At 48.6% G+C, this 22,277-nt stretch overlaps 1 long non-coding RNA gene and 1 pseudogene across 1 annotated transcript in view; both read left to right on the top strand.

Annotated features, from left to right (window-relative positions):
* The window catches only part of LOC132542923 (uncharacterized), a 226,127-nt gene that overhangs the window by 58,096 nt on the left and 145,754 nt on the right, over nt 1–22,277 (top strand). The window lies entirely within an intron of this gene.
* Nucleotides 5,146–9,195, top strand: LOC103109045 (mitochondrial import inner membrane translocase subunit TIM16-like; annotated as a pseudogene).

The raw sequence follows: 22,277 nt of genomic DNA, 5'->3' as shown, positions 1-22,277 counted from the left end.
AGAAAGGAGGGGAAGACAGGGAGGGGGAGAGAAAGACACCTGCAGACCTTCTTCACCACTTGTGAGGTGACTTCCCTGCAAGTGGGGAGCCAGGGGCTTGAACCAGGATCCTTACACCGGTCCTTGCACTTTGTGCCATGTGTGCTCAACCGTCTGTGCTACCACCCAGCCCCTTAATTTATCTATCTATCTATCTATCTATCTATCTATTTATTTATTGCCACTGAGGTTATCTCTGGGGCTCTATGTTTGCATGGTTCCCCCAATCAGGGGAATAGTGGCTTTTAGCCAGTGGGAGAAAGAGACACAGAGAGAAGGAGAGACACTACAACATGGCTCCTCTGCTCATGAAGCATGCATGCAGGTACTTCCACGTGGTGGCTCAAGGCTTGGAGCTTGGTCCTTGTGCACAGTAATGTGCCTGCACTCAACCAGGGAACGGCCTGCTGCTCTCTCTGCTGCTCTTCAACAGACTAGTGTCACCCCAGCCTCCAAACTTTCTTTCCACTTCCTGATCGCTCTGTGTGGCCCACTCAACCATGTTCCTTTACACCCTTCTCTGTCCAACATTCTCCTGACCGTATGTTGCATGTGCTTGTCACTTTGTGCCCCTTGGCATTGCTTTATTTCCATCGTAGAAGCTCTAAGGCACACACTGCTGGTGGAGTGTGTCAGCAGGAACCAGCAGCTCATTCCCAGACCTGGGGAATCTGCAGGCATCTTGTCTGCATTTGTTGTTTTGCACCAGGGCTCTGCCTGTGTGTAATTCCATTGCTCCCAGCAGACTTTATTTTCCTCTTTTTAATTTCACATCTACGCTCGACCGGACCTGCCAATATACGCGGATATCTTCGCCCACCCTATCCAACGCTTGACGTCCCGTCATCCAATCTGGTCTCCTACGCCTACACTGAACTTCTCTGTTCCAGACTCAATCGCTGTCGAACAGGCCATGGCCGGTGCGCTGCTATGTTCCATCGCTGGGGAGCCAGAGACGACCCGAACTGCCCCTGCGGCTACAGACAGACAATGACCCACATAGTCAACGACTGCCACCTCTCCAGATTCAAAGGAGGTCTTGAAACTTTACATCAGGCTCAACCTGATGCTGTTGACTGGCTACGGAAGAAGGGCAAATGCTAGAAGAAGAGTTTCAGATAGAGAGAGGTATGAGAGCTCAAACTGGATCCCTAGCATCTGATGTGCCAGAGTGATGCTCTGGTTCTCTCTCTTTCTCCTCTTCCTCCCTATCTTGTGTTAATAGGTAAATACTTTAAAACCATTTATTTATTGGATAGAAGCAGAGAGTAGTCAAGAGGGAAGGGGAGACAGAAAGGGAAAGAGAGACATCTGCAACCCTGCTTCACTACTCATAGAGCTTCTTCCCTGCAGGTGGGGTCCAGGGGCTTGAACTCGGGCCCTTGCTGACTGTAACATGCACTCTACTAGGTGTGCCACTGCTTAACCCAATAAATAAATATTTTAAAAAATAATTTGAGATAGCAAGAAGGAGAGACACCATAGCACTGCTCTATTGTTCATGGCAGATTCTCCTGGTGTTCCCACATGGTGCAGGGGGCTCAGACCTGGGTCCTGACACATGGCAAAATGTGCACTCCACCAGCTGAGCCATCTCCTGGCCCTTGGAGGGAGTATGACACAGGACTGACTTGTTTGTTTGTTTGTGGTTCAGGTAGGGTGCACAGAGAGCAAAGGGAGAGTCAGAACCCTGGTCCCCATCTGCATAAGGGAAATTTCAAGAGTGCTGAAGCAGGGCTGCATGTGTCTCTCTTTCTCTCCCCCTGTCTATTCCCTGTCCTCTCTCAATCAATTATTTTCTTTCTGATTGAAAGAGAGATTGAAGGAGGAGGGGGAGATCAAGGAGGAGAAGGAGGAGAAGAAGAAGAAAAAGAAGAAAAGAGAAAGAGAGAAAGAAAGAAGGGAAGGAAGGAGGAAAGAAAGAGAGGAAGTAAAAATGGCCACCAGGAGTGGCAGATTCATTACGCTGTCATTCAGTCCCAGAAATAACACTGGTGACTATAAAAATACAAGTCATAACCCCTATTTGCTGGCTGCACAGCCAAAGCCTGGAGAGAAGGTGACCTGCTGTGGGTGTCCAGAAAAGCCAGCATCACACAGTGGCACCTGAGTCTACAGGACACTCTGTCCCTCAGCACAATCTCTCCTTCCTGGGGGGTAAACTTCCACCTGTTCACCATGGAGGTAACCAGGGCCCCCAAACCTCGGGATTCCCCCTGGCAACTTTGTTGACCAGGCCCCACCCCATCACCTGGGCAAGGGAGTTTCCCTGTCTTTGAAATCAAACACAAACAACCCCTCTCAGAAAATGGTCCCCCACCTGAGCGGTGGCAAATGCCACAGGAGCCTGTGGGGTGCAAACACCTCTTGGCTCACACCCAGGGAGAGGAGGAAGCTATTTGAATCCAAGTTTCCCCGGCCAGGTGCCTGGCACTTTACAGTTTGTTGGGTGCCTTCTCCAAACAGTCTGTCCTTTGATCCTCACACCTGTCTCAGGGAGGAGGTGTTGCCTGTTTGACAGAGTGAGAAACTGAGGCCCAGGTGGGGAAGTGGCATGCCCGAGGTCAGACAGAGTTGATGGTCGGGGAGTAGCCACAGGAGGCTACTAGCTACACATCAATTAAGCCGTTTGTCTCTGATGAGTGTGGTGGGTAAAGCCAAGAGCCATTTGATCTCAGTGGGACCGAGAAGGTGTCATTGAGGCTGAACTTTCAAAGACTCAGAACAGTCACCAGTCAGAACAGGAAGCAGGGGTGGGGGTGGGGGCTTTCTGGGCAGAGGAAGTAGCGAAACAAAAGCCCAGCGCAAGCGGGTAGACAGTTTGGGAATAGGAGCTACTCCAATGGCGCTGGCAGAGGGAGTGTGGGAGGCTCCCCACTCCTCCCCGGTTTGCTCTCTTCTCCCAGGGTGTCCTCAGCTGCCAATCTCAACATTTCCTCTGTCATCACTTTCATCATCTGGAAACATCTGGAAATCAATGATTTTTCCAGTCTTTCTCTCTCTGTTTCTCTCTTTCTCTCTGTCTCTCTCCAGACGTATTTTATTTCAGATGAGATAAATAGACTTTCAAGGATCAAGTTGGGAGCTGCAGGCAGACAGGTCCCATACTACAAATTGAGCTGTTCCTTGGCTGCTCTGGTCTTTTTGTTTTTTCAAATGTATTTTTAAAATTTTTAATATTTATGTATTTTCTCTTTTGTTGCCCTTGTTTTTCATTGTTGTAGTTATTATTATTGTTGTTTTTATTGATGTTGTTGTTGCTGGATAGGACAGAGAGAAATGGAGAGAGGAGGGGAAGACAGAGGGGGAAAGAAAGACACCTGCAGACCTGTTTCACCGCCTGTGAATTGACTCCCCTACAGGTGAGGAGGCGGGGGCTTGAACCTTTATTTATTTATTTATTTATTTACTGCCACCAGGATGATCCCTGGGACTCCCTGCCAGCATGACAAACCCCTGTTCAGGCGCCATTATGCTGGGCTAGCTTCGCGGGTGGGAGAGAGAGATGACCAGGGACTCATGGCTGAGTGGTACGCAGTTCAGTCTTTATTCATGTGGAACGCAGCGCAATCTAAGCTATCTCTAATCACAATCCTGTCCTTATATATCCTGAGGCGGAAGTGTCAGGTCCGAAGAGGAAGTACGTAGGATAGGGGGTGGGGAGAAGGAAAAAGCTTGCGAAACAGTGAGGATTAAACCAATGCCCTGGAGGCAGGGCGGTGCTTAGTTAACAGTGGTTATGTAAATAGAATGCAGTGTTAAGCAGGGGCATTAAACCAATGAAACAGAAGGGGTCTTAGAAGCAGAATTTAGAAGCAGACCCACAGTAGTCCTGGCGGCCATGTTTCCCCTTTGCTTTCTCTCTCCTTCTCTTTGCCTTACCTTCCCTCATCCTTCTTTCCTTCTTCCCTTCCTTTTATTTGATCTGATAGAGAGAATTTGATATGGGAATAGGAGGTAGAGAGGGAAAGAAGCCTGGGGAAACAACATAACGATTATGCAAAAAACCTTTCATGCTTGAGACTCTAAGGTCCCAGGTTCAATACCACCATAAACCAGACCCAAGCAGTGCTCTGCTCTCTCAATACATATGTGTGTGTGTGTGTGTGTGTATTCTCTGTATCTTCCTCATTAAAATAAAATAAAATATGAAAGAGAGAAGGAAAGAGAGATAAAGGTAACTGCAGCACTGCTTCAGCGCTTATAAAGCCTCCCCACCTGCAGGTGGGGACCAGGGGCTTGAACCCTAATCCTTGTACATGGTGATATGTGCACTCTTACCAGGTGTGCCACCACCTAGCCCCCTCCAGTCCATTTCTGTGTCCTCAGCCTCCAGCACAGAGCTGGTCTGGCACAGAGATGGAGGCAGTGACTGAATGAATGACTAAATGAGTAAAGGTATGAATGTACAGTTTCTGCTGCATTACAGAAAACAGCAGCTGTTCTGAACAACAAGCACCTCATCAGGTGCTCAGCAAGCTACTTTTCGTTATTTATTTGATAGAAGGAGAACCAAAGCATCACTCTGGCACATGTAATGCTGGGGATGAAACTCAGACCTCATGCTTGCAAGTCCACCTCCTGGGCCTCCTAACCACTTTTTTTTTTTTTGCCTCCTTTTTTTTTGTGTGTGTTATGGCTGGGGCCTGGTACCTGCACTACGAATCCACTGTTGCTGGTGGCCATCTTTTTTCCATTGTTGTTGTTGCTGCTGTTGTTGTTGGATAAGAAAGAGGGAAATTGAGAGAGGAGGGGAAGACAGAGATGAGGAGAGAGACAGACACCTGCAGACCTACTTCACTACCTGTGAAGCAACCCCCCTGCAGGTGGGGAGCTGGGGGCTCGAACTGGGATCCTTGCACTGGTCCCTGTGCTTCACACTGTGTGCTTAACCTGGTGTACCACCGTCCGAGCCCCACCACTTACTACATGCATCATCTCTTTGATGCATGTGAGGCCTCATCCCTGTGAGGCCTTATGCAGTTCCCAGCATCATCATAATCTCCATTTTATGGATGAGAAAACTGAGGCACAGAGAGGTAGAGGAACTTGGGTAAGGTCACAAAACCCACACATGTGTTTGGGACAAACAACCTATACCACAGAATGCCGACCTCCATCATAAAGGAGCCAAGCTGCCCCTTGTTCCGGACCTTGAGGTGGGCTCCCTACAAACAGTGTCACGCCTGGAGTAGATGCTCAGTATGTCCACAGTGGCTCAGTGTCGGGGGGGAGGGGCTCCTGTTCTCGGTGTGTCACAGCTCCATCCCTGCATGGCCCTGACTGTCCAAGTCTCTCACCAGGACCCCCAAGAACCCTTCAGGTCTGATAGAGGAGAGTCCAGGCTCAGGGAGCAAGGGACCAGAGAGGGGCCAGCCTCACCTGAGGTCACACAGCCAGAAGAGTGGGGGGCAAGCAGTGCTGGGGTCAAGACAGGTAGTAGGAGCACCTGTAAGCAGACTGGAGGTCATTCTGGACATCTGGAGAAGTTGCCTGACCACCAACCTTCATCACCAGCTTTGTTCTTTTTCTTTCCTTTTTTTTTTCTTTCTTTTTCTTCTTCTTAAAAAATATTTATTGTTTATCTCCTGGATAGAGGCAGAGAGAAATTGAGAGGGAGAAGGAGAGGAGCCCAATGGTGGCTTATCTGGTAGAGTGCACACATTATAGTGGGCAAGGACTCAGGTTCAAGCCCCCTGCCCAGTCTCCCCTGCAGGGGGGGAGCTTCACGAATGGGGAAGGAGAGCTACATGTGTCTGTCTTTCTCTTTCCATATCTCCCCTCCCCTCTCAATTTCTCTCTGTCTGTACCCCAAATAAATAAAATAGTTTAAAAAGAGAGAGAGGGTGGGCTGGGGAGATAGTGGAGTGGTTACTCAAACAGACTTTCATGCCTCAGGTTCCCAGATCCCAGATTCAATTCCCTGTACTACCATAAGCCAGAGCTGCACAATGAGAGAGAGGGAGAGAGGGAGAGAGAGAGGGAGGGAGAGAGGAAGAGAGAGAGAGAGAGAAAGAGAGAGAGAGAGAGAGAGAGAGAAAGAGAGAGAGTCCTGCAGCATTACTTCATTGCTCCTGAATCTTCCCCCTGAAGGTAGGGACTGGGGACTTGAACCTTGGTCCTTGCACATGGGTAACATGTGCACTCTACTGTGTAAGCTACCACCTAGCCCTTCAGTTCCTTTCATAGCATCAAGGGAGCCCTGGGAGGGCAGGGCTGGCTGTGTTTAATGTCCAGGCTTGGTCTGCAGTTCTGAGCATCAGGAAGAACCTATACTTTGGGCCCCTAAGTTGGCTTTTACATGAGTAGCTGGACACAAGTCTCCCTGGGGCACAGCGTGAGGGGCTGCATGCAGTTTTGCCTGCAGGTGTGTGTGGGTGTGTTGGCACTCTCCTGGCCCTGCTGCACGTGTTCCTGGGGGGCTGTCACTGCAGTAGGAAGGTCTGTGTGGGCAGGAGAGCATGTCTGGGCACACACGTGCCTGGTATGAGAAGGCCTGGGTGCCCTGGGGGAGCCCTGTGGTGGCTTCTCCCACCTGTCTGTTCCTGAGGCCCCCCCTCCCAGAGCTTTGGAGAGGGTGGGGAGCTGTTTGGCTGGTCAGCGGCACTTGAGGCCCCTCTGCCCACCTGGTGTAGAATTGGGCAGGCGTTGGACACAGCGCCACCTTGTGGGGCTACAGAGAGGCTCCGTGGCATTACCTGCGAAGCTGAGGTCCAACTAGGGGAGAAAGGGTTAGGGGTGACAATGGAGGGAGGGGGGCCTGCGGGACCTGGAGGGCAAACACCCCATAAGCCAAAGCTCATCAATGCTCTGATAAAAATAAGTTGATTAGAAAGAAAGAAAGAAAGAAAGAAAGAAAGAAAGAAAGAAAGAAAGAAAGAAAGAAAGGGAAAGGAAGGAAGGAAAGAGAGAAAGAAAAAAGGAAGGAAGGAAGGAAGGAAGGAAGGAAGGAAGGAAGGAAGGAAGGAAGGAAGGAAGAAAGGAAAGGGAACTTCTTTGGAGGTGAGAAGATAGCTCACCAGGTAGAGCGCAGGTCACCCTGTGTGAGGACCTGGGTTCAACCACTTGGTCACCACATGGGAGCAGCTTCATGGACTGAATTTCATGAGTGGTGGAGCAGTGCTGTGATCTTTTTCCTTCTCTCTCTGTGTCTCAATTTCTATCTTAAAGAGAAAGAAAAGAGTGCAGGGAGTGGTGGAATGGTGCAGGCGCAGAGCCCTGGTGATAACCTGGATGGCAAAAATGGGAGGAAAAAAAAGCTTCTTGACTTTGAAAAATGTAGGAAGAGTCACTGATGTAAGATGTATAGTTGTTCTCCGCTCCTGTCCACACGCAAGTTCCCACCTCTGCATAATTACCCTGGGGTTGCATCTCTGTAAATTGCATGTCTAAAAAATGCTCCCCTCTCAAAGGTCTCCACCTCCACAAAGCAGCTGGCTCTCAAAGGCAGAGGCAGGAGTGCTCCGTCCTTTGTACACCACTGCCCTTCATCTCTGCCGCCTCTGTGCTCCCCCTCAACCTCCACCTTGAACGTTCATGCCTCAGCAAACGCCACACTAATGTTCTTCCTTTCTTTCTGCTGACCCCTGCACAGAGACAGCAGAGACTCAAGCCTGGTGGGGGAAGACAGACACATAAAAGGACAGCGATACTCTGTGACATCAGGACAGCCTAAAGGCCTCCGACTTGGGGCGGGGGAAGACAACAAACAAACAAATTAATGGCTTCCCAGATAAAACTAGTTACCAATCATATTTTATTTTATTTTATTTTACATTATATTATTGCCATCAGGGTTGTCACCGGTGCTTGGTACTGGCACTATGAATCCACCACTCTGCCATTTTTTTTCTATTTTTCCCTTTTAAAATTTTTGGCAGGACAGAGAGAAGTTGAGAGAAGAGGGGAGATAAAGTGAGAGAGAGAAAGACAGACACCTGCAGACCTGCTTCACCACTCATGAAATGTTCCTCCTACAGGTAGGGACTGGGGGCTCGAGCCTGGGTCTTTGCACATGGTGATATGTGCACTTAACTGGGTCTACCACTGGCTGACCCCACCAATCACATTTGAAAAGATGAAGCATGAACTGGAAGAAGCAGGAAAATCAGCCTACGCAGAACGGAAGGAAGGAAGAAAGGAGAGTATGTATGCAGGCCCAGAGATCTGGAGACATTGATTAGCTTGTGCTACATGCCATAGATGGTTAATACTGTGTGGAAAAGCGTGCGTGCTTGCATGCGTAGCAAGACACGGGCCTGAGAGGTGATGGGAGAGTTGGGTCACAGAGGACCTTGGGTGTCAAATTATGGAGCCAGTTTGGACTATATCAAGGTTAATCCTAAAAGCAACAGGGAGTATTTTGAGAACTGTATCATAAAAATTTGCCGTCGGGACTACATTTTTTTTCCTAGTTGTTGTTGTTGCCTATTATTGTTATTGTTGTTGTGCTACTGTTGTTGCTGTTGTTGCGGCTGTTGTTGGATAGGACAGAGACAAACTGAGAGAAGAGGGGCAGATAGAGAGGGGGAGAGGCAGAGAGGTACCTGCAGCCCTGCTTCACCACTTGTGAAGCTTTCCCCCTGCAGGTGGGGGCCAGGGGCGTAAACCCAGATCCTCTCGCACTGTAATGTGAGTGCTTAACCAAGTGTGCCATCACATGGCTCCCCCTTCCCTCTAAATTTCTCTCTGTCTCTATAAAAACATATATAAACATTTTTTTTAAAAGACTTATGGACATCTACCTGCCAGCTGCCCTTGAGTCAGTATTGCAGGAAGTCGGGCTCGTGCCCCAGAGGCTGAACGGCCAGTCACGGCCAGGTACCTGGCCTAGATCATCGTGATGGGGGTGCAGGTGGTGGGCGGGGCCTTCACGTGCTCCCTGCTAGAGGAGTTTGCGCCCGATACCAGTCTGCAGCCTCCTCCAACCTCACTGGCCTCTGCCTCCAGGAGGCCCAGCAGATTCTCAGTGTCTCCCAGCTGAACCCTGAGGAGATCCAAAAGAACTATGAGCTCCTGTTCAAGGCGAACGACAAGTCAGTAGGCAGCTCCTTCTACCTGCAGTCAAAGGTGGTCCGGGCAAAGGAGCGCGTGGACGAGGAGCTGAGGACCCAGGCCCAGGAGGACAGAGGGAAAGAACTCAAAACGTGACGTGGCCTCCTCCTACTACCACTACCTCCACCCCTAATTTATGGCTCACTGATAAATGCTGTTTCCCCACATGTAAAAAAAATAGACATATGAACACAAAAGAGAGAACATGTAAGGCTGATGATTGAACTCAAGACCTGCATGCTTGAGAGTGCAGTGCGTTTATCCACTGTACCAATTCCTGGCTCCAAGTTCATGACTTAAGAAAGGAGAGTTTGAGAAGATGATAGCAAGTTGGGTTTGCACTTTGTAAGCTGGAGTTGCTCATGGACCATCCAATCAGAGGGAATGTCCTCCCAGCAGTTAGAGGTACTGGTCCGAGTTGCTTAGGACAGCAGTCTGGGCACATGACTGGAGTATGATGGTCCTCAGTACATAGCTAAGATTCTGAGAAGAGAAAAGGGAAGAGGGAGAAGGGAAGAGGTAGAAACTTCCGAGGGTTCTGTCAGATTATGTGTTCTGGAAGGTAAGTCCCGATCTCTTGCTCACTACTGAGTAGCCAGACCCGAGCAATGATGGCAAATATATAAATATCAATTTATGAGGCCCAAGAGGTGGCATAGTAGATTAAGCCTTAGAGCCATCACATATGGCAAGGTGATTATCTGGATATCTCTCTTGTTCTCCTCTCTCTCTCTCTCTCATAAAAAAGTAAATCTTAGGGGGCAGGTGGTGATGCACCTGGTTGAGTGCACATGTTATAATGCTCAGGGACCTGTGTTCGAGCCCCCAGTTCCCACCTGCAAGGGAAAAGCTTTGCAAGTGGTGAAGCAGTGTTGCAGGGCTGCAGGTGTCTCTCTGTCTCTCTCCCTCTCTATCACCCCCTTCCCACTCAGTTTCTGACTATCTCTATCCAATAAATAAATAAAGATAATACAAAAAATTAAGTTAAAAAAGTAAATCTTAAATAAATGAGAGGAGTCAGGTGGTAGCATAGCAGGTTAAGCGCAAGTGGCGCAAAGCACAAGAACCGACAGAAAGATTACAGTTTGAGCCCCTGGCTCCCCACCTGCAGGGGAGTCACTTCACAGGTGGTGAGGCAGGTCTGCAGGTGTCTGTCTTTCTCTCCCCTTCTCTGTCTTCCCCTCCTCTCTCCATTTTTCTCTGTCCTACCCAACAATGATGACATCAATAACAACAACAATAACTACAACAATAAAACAACAAGGGTAACAAAAGAGAATAAATAAATATCTTTAAAATTTCCTACAAAACTAAAAAATCAATGAATGATGACCACTTAAATCCTATTGCAGCCCTTGGCACCAGTGATCGGCGTTCTACCTGTATGGCCTTGTCTGTTCTGGACGTTTCCTAAAACATCCAGCACTGGAGAGAGAGCTCACCAGGTAGAGTATGCACTCCTGCACACAGCCCAGGTTCGAGGCCCAGAACCACTTAAATCCTAATTGGATGAATGAAAGTATCCACAAAAGCCTGAGGCCTCAAAGGAGAAAGTAGAAGAATGTGCCATTGGAAATGCCAAGAGGACCAGTTCACACTCTCGGTGGTATCAACCACAGGGAAAGAATCCACAGCCTTGATTTCTGTTTGGCAATGTCGGGAACCCAGGTGATCCAGAGAAGTGACAGGGTGACAGTGGAAGTCAGCCCTGCATGCCCTGTGACATGGAGTCAGTTTGCAGAGTGGTGTAGAGCCAGGGCGATCCTGAGAGCTCCTGCAGAAAGCGTCTGGAGTGAGAGATGAGTCCTAGGGGTCGCTGGGATCAGCCTGGGCCCTGGTCAGGACACCAGGGTCTCACTGACTGCCCTTGGCCACGCCCTCACCACCCCCCAGCATTTGAACAGCCACTCTTGGAGGATTTGCAGGGACCCCACTCTGCTCTCCCTGGTTACACCTTCTTCACCTCCCTCCCCAGGGCCAGCCCTCGCTCAGTGCCATGATCTCAGTGCTTTGGTTTTGCAGATGAGGAGCTCTAGGCTTTATCCAGAGGGAAACTGATTGGCACTTGTTTTTCAGTGAGCCTGGGAAGCAGAAGGAGTAACTGGAAGATTCTGGCTGCTCCGCACCTAAAGTCAGAGGAAGGATTGACCTTGCATGCAGATGACTCAAAGGCCCCCTGCCTCCACCTCACTGCTAGCTGGCCCTGGTCACATATGGCCCACAGATGACACTCACACCAGTAGTGGGTGCTCTAAAGCTCTAGGAGCTGGGACTTCAGGGCTATCTGAGGTGCTTTGTTCATTTGTTTCTGAGTAACCATGGGCTCAGGGCTCCTCTTCCCTGCAAGATTTCTCATCTCTTTCATGGATGCACTTGGCTGCGTAACACCCGACAGTCTAGGGCTCCAGATTGTCATATCAGTCTTACAGCAGCACAGAGGTCCCCTGGAGATGGAATGATCAGAAACAGGGCTTGCAGCCTTCCTCGCTGCTTGCCGAGGGTCTGCTGAGTACAGGGCAATGTGCTGACAGCAGACGCATAGCTCAGGAGACGGGAGCTTAGACTGCAGTCCCAGCGCTGCCTTCCATTTGCAGTGTGACCTTGGCCTCACACTTTAACATGCACAGCACAGGAAGAGAAGAAGCACCAGGAGATGGTGTGAATTGCTGGACCTGGCCCCAGAGTTTCTGATTTAGTGGGAAGGGTCATTTCTTTTTCTTTCTTTCTTCCTTCCTTTCTTTCTTTTCTTTTCTTTTTTTTCTTTTTTTTTTTTTTTTTTTTTGCCTCCAGGGTATTGCTGGGGCTCAGTGCCTGGGACATGATGGCAGAGGAGGATCTAGAAGGGGTTGAACTGTTATATGGAAAACTAAGAAATGTGAACAGGGGTGGATGGCGTAATGATTATGCAAAGAGATTCTTATTCCTGAGGCTCCAAAGTCTCAGGTTTATGGTGAGATCACCTTCTTTACCCCATCTTGGATGGAGCTCGAAGACATCATGTTAAGTGAGTTAAGTCAGAAACAAAAGGATAAATATGGGGTGATTTCACTCATAGGCAGAAGTTGAAAAACAAGATCAGAGGGGAAAACTCGAAGCAGAACTTGGACTGGAGTTGGTGTATTGCACTAAAGTAAAAGACTCTGGGGTCAGGGGGAGGGTTCAGGTCCTGAAGCATGATGGCAGAGGAGGACCTAGTGGGGATTGTGTTGTTATGTGGAAACTATTGTATTTTACTGTTGACTGTAAACCATTAATCCCCCAATAAATAAAAATTTAAAGATATTTATTTATTCCCTTTTGTTGCCCTTGTTGTTTTTATTGTTGTTGTTATTGATGTCATCATTATTGGATAGGACAGAGAGAAATGGAGAGAGGAGGGGAAGACAGAGGGGGAGAGAAAGACACCTGCAGACCTGCTTCACTGCCTGTGAAGTGACTCCCCTGCAGGTGGGAAGCCAGGAGCTCCAACCAGGATCCTTATGCCGGTCCTTGCGCTTTGCACCACCTGCACTTAACCGACTGCACTACCGCCCGACTCCCAATAAATAAATTTTAAAAAACACTTTCATGTCGGAGGCACCAAAGATCCCAGGTTCAAACCCCAGCAATACCATAAGCCAGAGCAGAGCTCTGGTGGTAATAATAATGATGATGTTAGTAGGTATTATCACATCACTGTAGAAGTTTCTCTGGTGGTAATAATAATAATGATGATGTCAGTAGGTATTATCATGTCACTATAGAAGTTGCTCAGGTTCATAATGGAGGTGTCTGGATTAAGTATTCTCTGCTTTCAATCTGTGGGTGACCCACACCTTCCACCACACAGGACAGAGACTAAGGCTCCCTCCAGAAGGCCCAATTCCACTAGGAGTCTCACCCAGAGAAAGGCACTGCAGGAGCACTTTTTTAAAAAATTTATTTTATTTATTTATTCCCTTTTGTTGCCCTTGTTGTTTTATTGTTGTAGTTATTATTGTTGTCGTCGTTGTTGGATAGGACAGAGAGAAATGGAGAGAGGAGGGGAAGACAGAGAGGAGGAGAGAAAGATAGACACCTGCAGACCTGCTTCACCACCTGTGAAGCAACTCCCCTGCAGGTGGGGAGCCGGGGTTCGAACCGGGATCCTTATGCCGGTCCTTGTGCTTTGCGCCACCTGCACTTAACCCACTGTGCTACAGCCCGACTCCCTGCAGGAGCACTTTTAAGCCTTAATGCAGCCCCCCCGCCCCCCAGGCACTAGGAGCAGTGACACCAGCAGGACTCCTCCCAGGGGACTCACTACCTAGGATATTGCTGAGAGGAGGCAGAGCTGAAAGGAAAAACAGGCAGATAGACACGTATTAAGATTCATTTTATGAGATGCGTGTAGAGAGAGCACAAACAGTCCGAGTAGCGCTCTGGCCCACGTGTCTCCGTGTGTCCAGGGATCAAACTCAGGACCTCATGCTTGTAGGCCCAGCACTGTACCATACACTGTACATTGTGGTGGCTGTCAAGCACAGGCTGTTCTGTGACAGCCCTTGAGGATTTCCAGGAACAAGGAGGAGGTCATCTGAGAGGGTGAAGTTCTACAGGTGCAGAAGAAGGCTCAGGAACAAAAGTGGGTTCGAGTGTGTAACGACAGGTTGGTGATCTCCTGCACTGCTCTGCTTCAGCCGCACCTAAGGAGTCAGCAGGGGCAGAATGTGGTCTTTGTTGACAGATGGGCAAACTTTTGCTTTCGGTTTAAGACCCCAAACCTGTGTCCATCATAAATTGTTTCGTTATCTAAAAGAAAGCTCCTTAGGGCTAACAAAATAGCTCACTTGGATAGTGTGCTTGCTTTATTATGCATGCAACCCAGGTTTGAGTCTGGCCCTCACCACACTGGAGAAAGCTTTGGTGCTATAGTGTCTCTTTCTCTCTTCCTCTTGCGCACTCTCTGTCTCTCTCTGTTTCTGAAAATGTCCACCCTGAGGACGGACACACACACACACACACACACACACACACACACACACACACACGAACCTACATGGGTCATAATGAAACCGCATACTCAGAGACCATAAGCTTTCTCAGTGGTACTCAGGGGCCTGCCTCAGACTTCACAGGGGCCCATTTTCCCTGGAGGGAGCTTTCTGTCTCCTCATCTCTGGCCTCACTCTCCTCCTGTGTGACAAGCAAGGCAGCTGAATGGGCCCTGAGCTCCCTAGGTCTCAGGTTTGACAGGGCCCGTGGCTCTCCCTTGGGGCTGCTTGGCAAATCCAGGCAGGTCCCTGGCCCATCTAGCCTGGAAGCAGATCTGTAATTGAGCCTGCAGGGTCACTGTGACAGGCACAGCCTGTAAATCTCAGCCTGGAAGCCGCCCTGGGAGATAAATTGTACTGCAGCTGGCTCTTGTGCCCGGGAACAGCCTGTCTCTGGGGCTGACGTGGGAGGAGGGGCAGCTGACAGCCGCTCTCCCTGGATGAGACGCTTAGGAGAGTGGGCAGAGGGTAGGAGGGTTCTGGGGGCGAAGGGAGCACTGGCAGAATGACCCAGGGTGATTCAGGCAGTACAGTGACTGGGTCAGCATCAGCACTTGTCATGGAGTGTTTCCATGCCTTGCTCCTCTTTGGGTTCTGAAGCCAGATATTGCATTTGAGCTTGGTCGGTGCACCCAGTGCAGTGGCTGGAGACAGCAGGCATCCCTAAATACAGTCATGACTGGGGCTGGTGAGATAGCTCACCTGTGCAGCCGCCAGCCTCACCATGCACACAGCTTAGGTTCGAGTCCCCAGCACACCACAGGAGAAAACTAAATCATGGGGGTGGAGGGGGAGGCTTCACTGCTGTGGTGTCTCTCTGTCTCACTTTTTGCAACTCTTTTAATTTATCTGATTGTTTGAGAGGCTCAATCCCATGGGTGCCAGGCAGTGGTGTGACTAGATAGGAGGACCACACAACCTCTCACTCACTCTGTGAACTTGGTTTTGGTCCTTCTCCTCCAGAAACCTCAGTTTTGTCATCTTCAGACTGGGTTTGAGAATGACTGCTGCTTTGGGCAAGGAGATGGTGGGTAAAAGGGATTCAGTCGGGGGTCAGGCGGTAGTGCAGTGGGTTAAGTGCAAGTGGCACAAAGCACAAGGACTGGCATAAGGATCCCAGTTCGAGCCCCTGGCTCCCCACCTGTGGGGGAGTTGCTTGACAGGCAGTGAAACAGGTCTGCAGGTGTCTATCTTTCTCTCCCCCCTCTCTGTCTTCCCCTTCTCTCTCGATTTCTCTCTGTCCTATCTAACAACAAACAACACCAACAACAACAATAACCACAACATGGCTACAACAAGGGCAACAAAAGGGGGGAAAATGGCCTCCAGGAGCAGTGCATTCATGGTGCAGGCACTGAGCCCCAGCAATAACCCTGGAGGAAAAAAAAGGGGGGATTCTGTCAGTCATGAAGATTGTATTTCAATGCAGATGGGTAGATGGGATGAAATGATCTCTCTGGGAAGACGACCTCACCTTCCCAGAGCCCTATCCCACTAGGGAAAAAAAAAAAAAAAAGGCTGGGGATATGGATCAAATTGCCAGTGTCCATGTTCAGCGTAGAAGCAATTACAGAATCCATAGCCCTTCCAACCCTCTGAATTTTGGTCCATACTCCCAGAGGGATAAAGAGTAGGGAAGATTCCGATGGAGAGGTTGGGACATGGAACTCGTGGTGGGAACTGTATGGGTTTATAACCTTCTCTTATCGCACTATATTGTCAATCATTATTAAATCACTAATAAAATTAAAAACGAAAGAAAAGTAGTGAACAGAAAGTAGGTATGAATCATCTGATCTACACCAGGGGAGGCGCTGAGGATCTAAGCCAGGAAAGCATGCCGGCATAGTGTGCACTCTACGGCTGAGCTACCTCTTGCCCTAGACTTTTATTGTTATTAAAATAATGACATTGGCATGGTGCTTTGCTACTTGCCATTTGACCTTCATAAATCACTTTGGGGGTCCTCGATCCTTTTAAGTTATGGCATTCTTTCCACCTTAAAAATGAAGATGCTGGGAGCCGGCAGTAGCGCAGTGAGTTAAGCGCAAGTAGCGCAAAGCACAAGGACCGGCGTAAGGATCCTGGTTCGAGCCCCCGGCTCCCCACCTGCAGGAGAGTCACTTCACAGGCGGTGAAGCAGGTCTGCAGGTGTCTGTCTTTCTCTCCCCCCTCTGTCTTCCCCTCCTCTCTCCATTTCTCTCTGTCCTATTCAACAATGATGACAATAACAACAACAATAATAACCACAACAATGAAAAACAACAAGGGCAACAAAAGGGAATAAATCAATAAATAAATACTAAAAAAAAAGAAGACACTGAGGCACAGAGCAGACAGAATCCACCTGACCAAGCAGGCCAGAGGGACAGAGTTGAAATATAACCTGAGCTTGCTTTACTTATTTCCTTATTTATTTTTCTTTTATTTGATAGGACAGAGAGAAATTGAGAGGGAAGGAGAGAGAGAGAGAGACAGCCCTGCAGCACTGCTTCACTGTTTATGAGACTTCCCCCTTATAGGTGGGGTGATGTGTGCACTTTGCCAGGTGCTTCACTGCCTGGTCCCTAACCTGAGGTTTAGATTAGCACAGCAGTGAGTCCTTTTTTTTTTTTTTTCCTCCAGGGTTATCTCTGGGGCTCGGTGCCTGCACTATGAATCCACTGCTCCTGTGGCCATTTTTTTCCATTTTATTAGATAGGACAGAGAGAAATTGAGAGAGGAGAGGGAGATAGAGAGGGATAGAGAAAGACAGACCCCTGTAGACCTGCTTCACCTCCTGTGAAGCATCCTCCCTGCAGGTGAGAAGGGACTTGAACCTGGATCCTTGTGCAGGTCCTTGTGCTAAGTACTATGTGCACTTAACCAGGTGTGCCACCACCCATCCTCCATGAGTCTTTTCTTGTTTTGAGTCTTTTCTATAATAGTTTGCCTCCTACCATCTTGTTTACACTGAGCATCCTGTCAGAACCTCTGCCCCCCACTCTTCAAACCAAGGGCCTAAAGGTACCAGCAGGCAGAACGAGCAAACAGCACTGAGGACTGGAGTGTCTGAAGTCGCGATGATCTTGTAGGTTATGGAGGCCTGAATTGCAATGCTTTGCAGCAAGAACAGCATGTAAAGAAAAGACCTGCCAGTGAGCAAGTCCGGCCACTGCCCACTGTGTGGGTCTCAGCTCCACTTTGTGGTTCTCCCTTGTGGGGGAGCAGGGTGGTTTGGGAGAAAGGCAGCCCAGATGGGCTGCAGCCCCAGCTCTGCCACTTGACACTGCGGGACTTTGAGTAAATGGCTTCTCTCTGACTCTCGGTGTCCTGATACTGTGTACCATGAGGATAATGACACCTTCCCCGCAAAGGGCTGTGAAGACGATTAAATGAGAAAGTAATGGCTGGTGGCCTCTGCAGGGTGTCCAAGGATGTGGTGACAGTGTGGGCCCCAGGAGGGGAGCACAGAGGGAGGGAGACGAAATTGCCACCACGGTATCTCTTAACGATCTCTTCTTCTTTTTTAAATTGTGTGTAGGGGTTCCTTATTCACATACATAAATGAAATAAATCTTCAAAAAGTGAGAATGCATGTACAGCACTTAGCACAGTTTTGACATGAAATTCCACAAATGTAAGCTTTTGTTCTTATATAGCATTCTTTTTTAAATAAAGTATTTATATCGCACCAAAGTAAAAGACTCTGGGGTGGGTGGGTGGAGAGAATACAGGTCCATGAAGGATGTTAAATGACATAGTGGGGGTTGTATTGTTTAATGGGAAACTGGGGAATGTTATGCATATACAAACTATTGTATTTACTGTTGAATGTAAAACATTAATTCCCCAATAAAGAAATAAATAAAAAAATAAAGTATTTAAATTTTTTATATATATTTATTTATTTTCCCTTTTTTTGCCCTTGCTTTTTATTATTGTTGTATTATTATTGTTGTTATTGATGTCATTGTTGTTAGGACAGAGAGAAATGGAGAGAAGAGGGGAAGACAGAGAGAGGGAGAGAAAGATAGACAAGCTGCAGGCCTGCTTCACTGCTTGTGAAGCAAACCCCCCTGCAGGTGGGGAGCTGGGGGCTTGAACCAGGATCCTTACACGAGTCCTTGCACTTTGCACCACGTGCGCTTAACCTGCTGCGCTACCGCCCAACTCCCCTTATATAGTAGTCTTATAAAGCCATATATTATTTTATTTTATTGCCACCAGGGTTATCAGTGGAGCCAGCACTACAAAGTCACTGTTCCCAGTCACCATTTTTTCCATTTTGTTTCTTTCTATTTTATTTGATAAGACAGAGAAATTGAGAGGGGGAAGGGAAGACCAAGAGGGAGAGAGAAAGACACCTGAAATTCTGTTTCAACACTTGGGAAGCTTCCCTCCTGCAGATAGGAAGCTGGTGCTTGAACCCAGGTCCTTGTGCTCAACCAGGTGTGCTACTGCCTGGCCCTATAAAGTCATCCTTGAGAACTCTGCCTCTTTGTGGAAAATAACAACCATCCCAAACTAAAAACTTGACAGGGCCAAAGAAGAAGCTAAAGCAGGTGACGCCTCTTGGCTGGCAAACAGGCTTCTGAGGACTATTGCTGTTTTATTATTACCATTACCATTACCATTATTATTATTATTATTATTGGATAGAGACAGTCAGAAGTTGAGAGGGAAGAGGGTGATAGAGAGGGATAGAGACAGAGAGACACCTACAGCCCTGCTTCAACACTCTCAAAGCTTTCCCTCTGCAGGTGGAGACCAGGGGCTCAAACCTGGGTCCTTGCACACTATAACATTCAACCATGTGTGCTATCACCCAGCCCCAGGACTATTGCTTACTTTTGACTTGGCCCCATGCTAGTTCAGGTGATGTGGGAGAGGACTGTGGACTATCAGAAAGGGCCTTGAATGCCCATTCATCAGGTCCTGGCCCTGGGCGTGGAGTCTTTCTCAGGCACACATACTGGATAATGCTGGGCAAGTCACTGAGCCTCTCCAAGCCATCCGCTTTGGACAAATGAGGGCCAGGAGGTTCATGTGCCTTGCTAGGTTATGGTGAGGCCTGCGAGTGAGTGAGTGAGTGAGTGAGTGAGTGAGTGAGTGAGTGAGTGAGTGATGTGGTAGCTGACAGCTTCATCTTCATTGTTATGAGTTGGGTGTGTGCGTGTAACTAGGACTTTGTGTCTTATTTCACCACTCTGAGTTGCTTGTTTTTTCCTCCCTTCCTTCCTTCCTTTCTTCCTTCCTTCCTTCCTTCCTTCCTTCCTTCTTTCCTTCCTTCCTTCCTTCCTTCCTTTTTAGATTTTATTTATCAATGAGATAGGAGGAAGAAGAGAGAGAAAGCAGTAGAGAGCCAGAGCATTATCAACTACTCCCCCCCATGCTTCTTTTTTTATTTAGAGAGAGCATCATAGTGCCAGCACATCCTCTGTCACCAGAGCACCTCCCGTGTGGTACAAAGGCTTGAACCCGGGCTTCACATAGTAATGCATGTGCTCTAGTCCACGAGCTATGTCTACGGCCCTTCTTTGTAAGGTCTTTGGATTTCATTCTGGAACTGTAGGTCTGTAAAAGACTTTCTGGTGGCCTGGGAGGTGGTGTAATGGACAAAGCGTTGGGCTATCAGGCACAAAGTCCTGAGTTCAATCCCTGCCAATACATGCACCAGGGTGATGTCTGGTTTTCCCTATCTATCTATCTATCTATCTATCTATCTATCTATCTATCTATCTATTTATCTTTCTTTCTATCTATCTCCCCTCATCCCTCTCATTAACAAATAAATAAAATATTAAAATAAATAATAAAAGTTTTCTGTATGATGTGATAAGGTTAGATTCTAAGTTTTGAGAGGTCACTCTAAGGTCACTGAAGAATGGCCACTGGAATGGAAGAAGGTGGAGAGGGCGTCCCTCTTCTCACCCCCTTTGACATCTCTGAGCAGCACCCTTAGCCATGAATTAGAATAACCCCTCAGAAGGATGGTTCTGGACTGTAGTAGAGAAACAAAATCTGAATGTAACTAACAGAGCTTTACCTTATCCACTTGCCTGGGACAGTATTTATGTTAATCCTATTCTGAGCAAACGCAACTCAGACTAATCAAAGCTAGCCTCGGCTCTGGGCTCCACACCATCTGTCATCTACTCTCCAGGATTAGCTTTCCCGGTGCAGGGCAGACCCAGCCACTCGCCAGCCTGAGGGGGTATGTAGGTGGGGGGAACCCTCACTCAGTACATATGCAAGGGGCTGCCAGGCCCAGAAGACCCAGAGAAGGGACAGATGAAGCCGAGGCTCCTGGGAAATGTTTGCTCTGGTGAGAGAGGAAAACACACACACACACACACACACACACACGCACGCACGCACGCACATAAGCAAGCAAAGAAACTCATTCTGTTTAAATGACATATGAGCCGATCTGTGAAAGAGAAAGCACAGCTGTGTTAGAGCGTAGCTGTGGGCGGGAGGGAACAAGGGGGAGTGGGAGCACCTTGTGAGGAGTCCTGAGGGATTGAGACAGAGCAACTGCATGGGGCAAATGTCCCAGGAGGAGCCACAGCCAGTGGGTTTCGGGTGTAGAAAGAAGGCTGAGGGAGTCCAGGTGGTGGTGCACTCAATTAAGTGCACACAGTCCTAAGTGCAAAGACCTGTGCAAAGATCCTGGTTCGAGCCCTTGGCTCCTCACCTATATGGGAGATGCTTCACAAGTGGTGAAGCAGGTCTGCAGGTGTCTATCATTCTCTCGTCTTCTCTATCTCCCCTTCCCCTCTCAATTTCTCTCTGTCCTATCCAGTAAAAATGGAAAAAATGGCCACCAGGAGCAGTGTATTCATAGTGCTGACACCAAGCAGCCAGCAATAATTCTCGAGGCAAAAGAAAGAGAGGAAGGAAGGAAAGAAGGAAGGAAGGGAGAGAGGGCGGGGATAGAGCAGAGGTGCACCAGGTTAAGCACACATAGTACTAAGCACAAGGATCTGGGTTAGAGCCCCTGGATCCCCACCTGCAGGGGGGTCGCTTCATGAGCAGTGAAGCAGGTCTGCAGGTGTCTCTCTGTGTCTCTCCTTCTCTATCTCCCTTCCCTCTCAATTTCTCTCTGTCCTGTCCAATGAAAAAATGTCCACAGAAGCAGGGAATGCATAGTGCAGGCACAGAGCGCTGGTGATAACCCTGGAGGGAGGGAGGGAGGCAGAGAGAGAGAGAGTGTGTGTGTGTGTTGAAGGGCTGGGGAGACAGCATTATGATTCTGAATGAGGCTCTGAGGCCCCAGTTTCAATCTCAAGAACCACCATAAGCCAGAGCTGAGCATAAAAAGAAGGAGGAGGAGGAGTTGGGTGGTGGTGTGCCTAGTTGAGTGCACATGTTACAGTGCACAAGGACCTGGGTTCAAGCCCCAGTCTCCACGTGCAGGGGGAAAGTTTTGTAAGTAGTGAAGCAGGGCTGCAGGTGTCTCTCTGTTTCTCTCCCTCTCTATCACTCCCTTCCCTCTCAATTTCTGGCTGTCTCTATCCAATAAATAAATAAAGATAATTTAAAAAATATTTTAAAGGAGGAGGAGGAGAAGGAAATGAAAGAAGGCTGAAGCAGCTAAAGCCAGGGGTCAGAGGCCAGAGGGAGCTGCCAGAGGCCAGGAGGCTCTGTGCTGTGGTGATCCTAAGAGCCTTGCGTGAGGGAAGCATCTGGGGAATGTGCACGGACTCTGCTGTGAGCTGGGTTTTCACTCTGACTGCTGGGTGGAGAACCATTCCGGGAATGGGTGTGTGTGTGTGTGGGGGGGGTGTAGGCCACCCACAAGAAGACAAGGGCGGAGACTCTGGCACTAGGGAAGGGCTGGAGTTGCATCTTGAAGATAACGGCAAAAGCAAGACAGAGACTAGAAGTCCCAGGGCGGTTTCTAGTGTGGGGCAGAAACTCACTGCATAATAATTTTATTTTTATTTTTATTTTTTTGCCTCCAGGGTTATTGCTGGGGCTCAGTGCATGCACCATGAATCCACTGCTCCTGGAGGCCATTTCTTCCCCCTTTTGTTTCCCTTGTTGTTGCAGCCTTGTTGTGGTTATTACTATTGTTGGAGGTGTCCTTCGTTGTTGGATAGGACAGAGGGAAATTGAGAGAGGAGGGGAAGACAGAGAGGGGGAGAGAAAGACGGACACCTGCATATCTGCTTCACCACCAGTGAA

Source organism: Erinaceus europaeus, chromosome 13 (assembly GCF_950295315.1).
Source record: "Erinaceus europaeus chromosome 13, mEriEur2.1, whole genome shotgun sequence".
In the NCBI taxonomy this organism is placed as follows: Eukaryota; Metazoa; Chordata; class Mammalia; order Eulipotyphla; family Erinaceidae; genus Erinaceus; species Erinaceus europaeus.
This window is presented reverse-complemented; position numbering and strand designations above follow the sequence as displayed.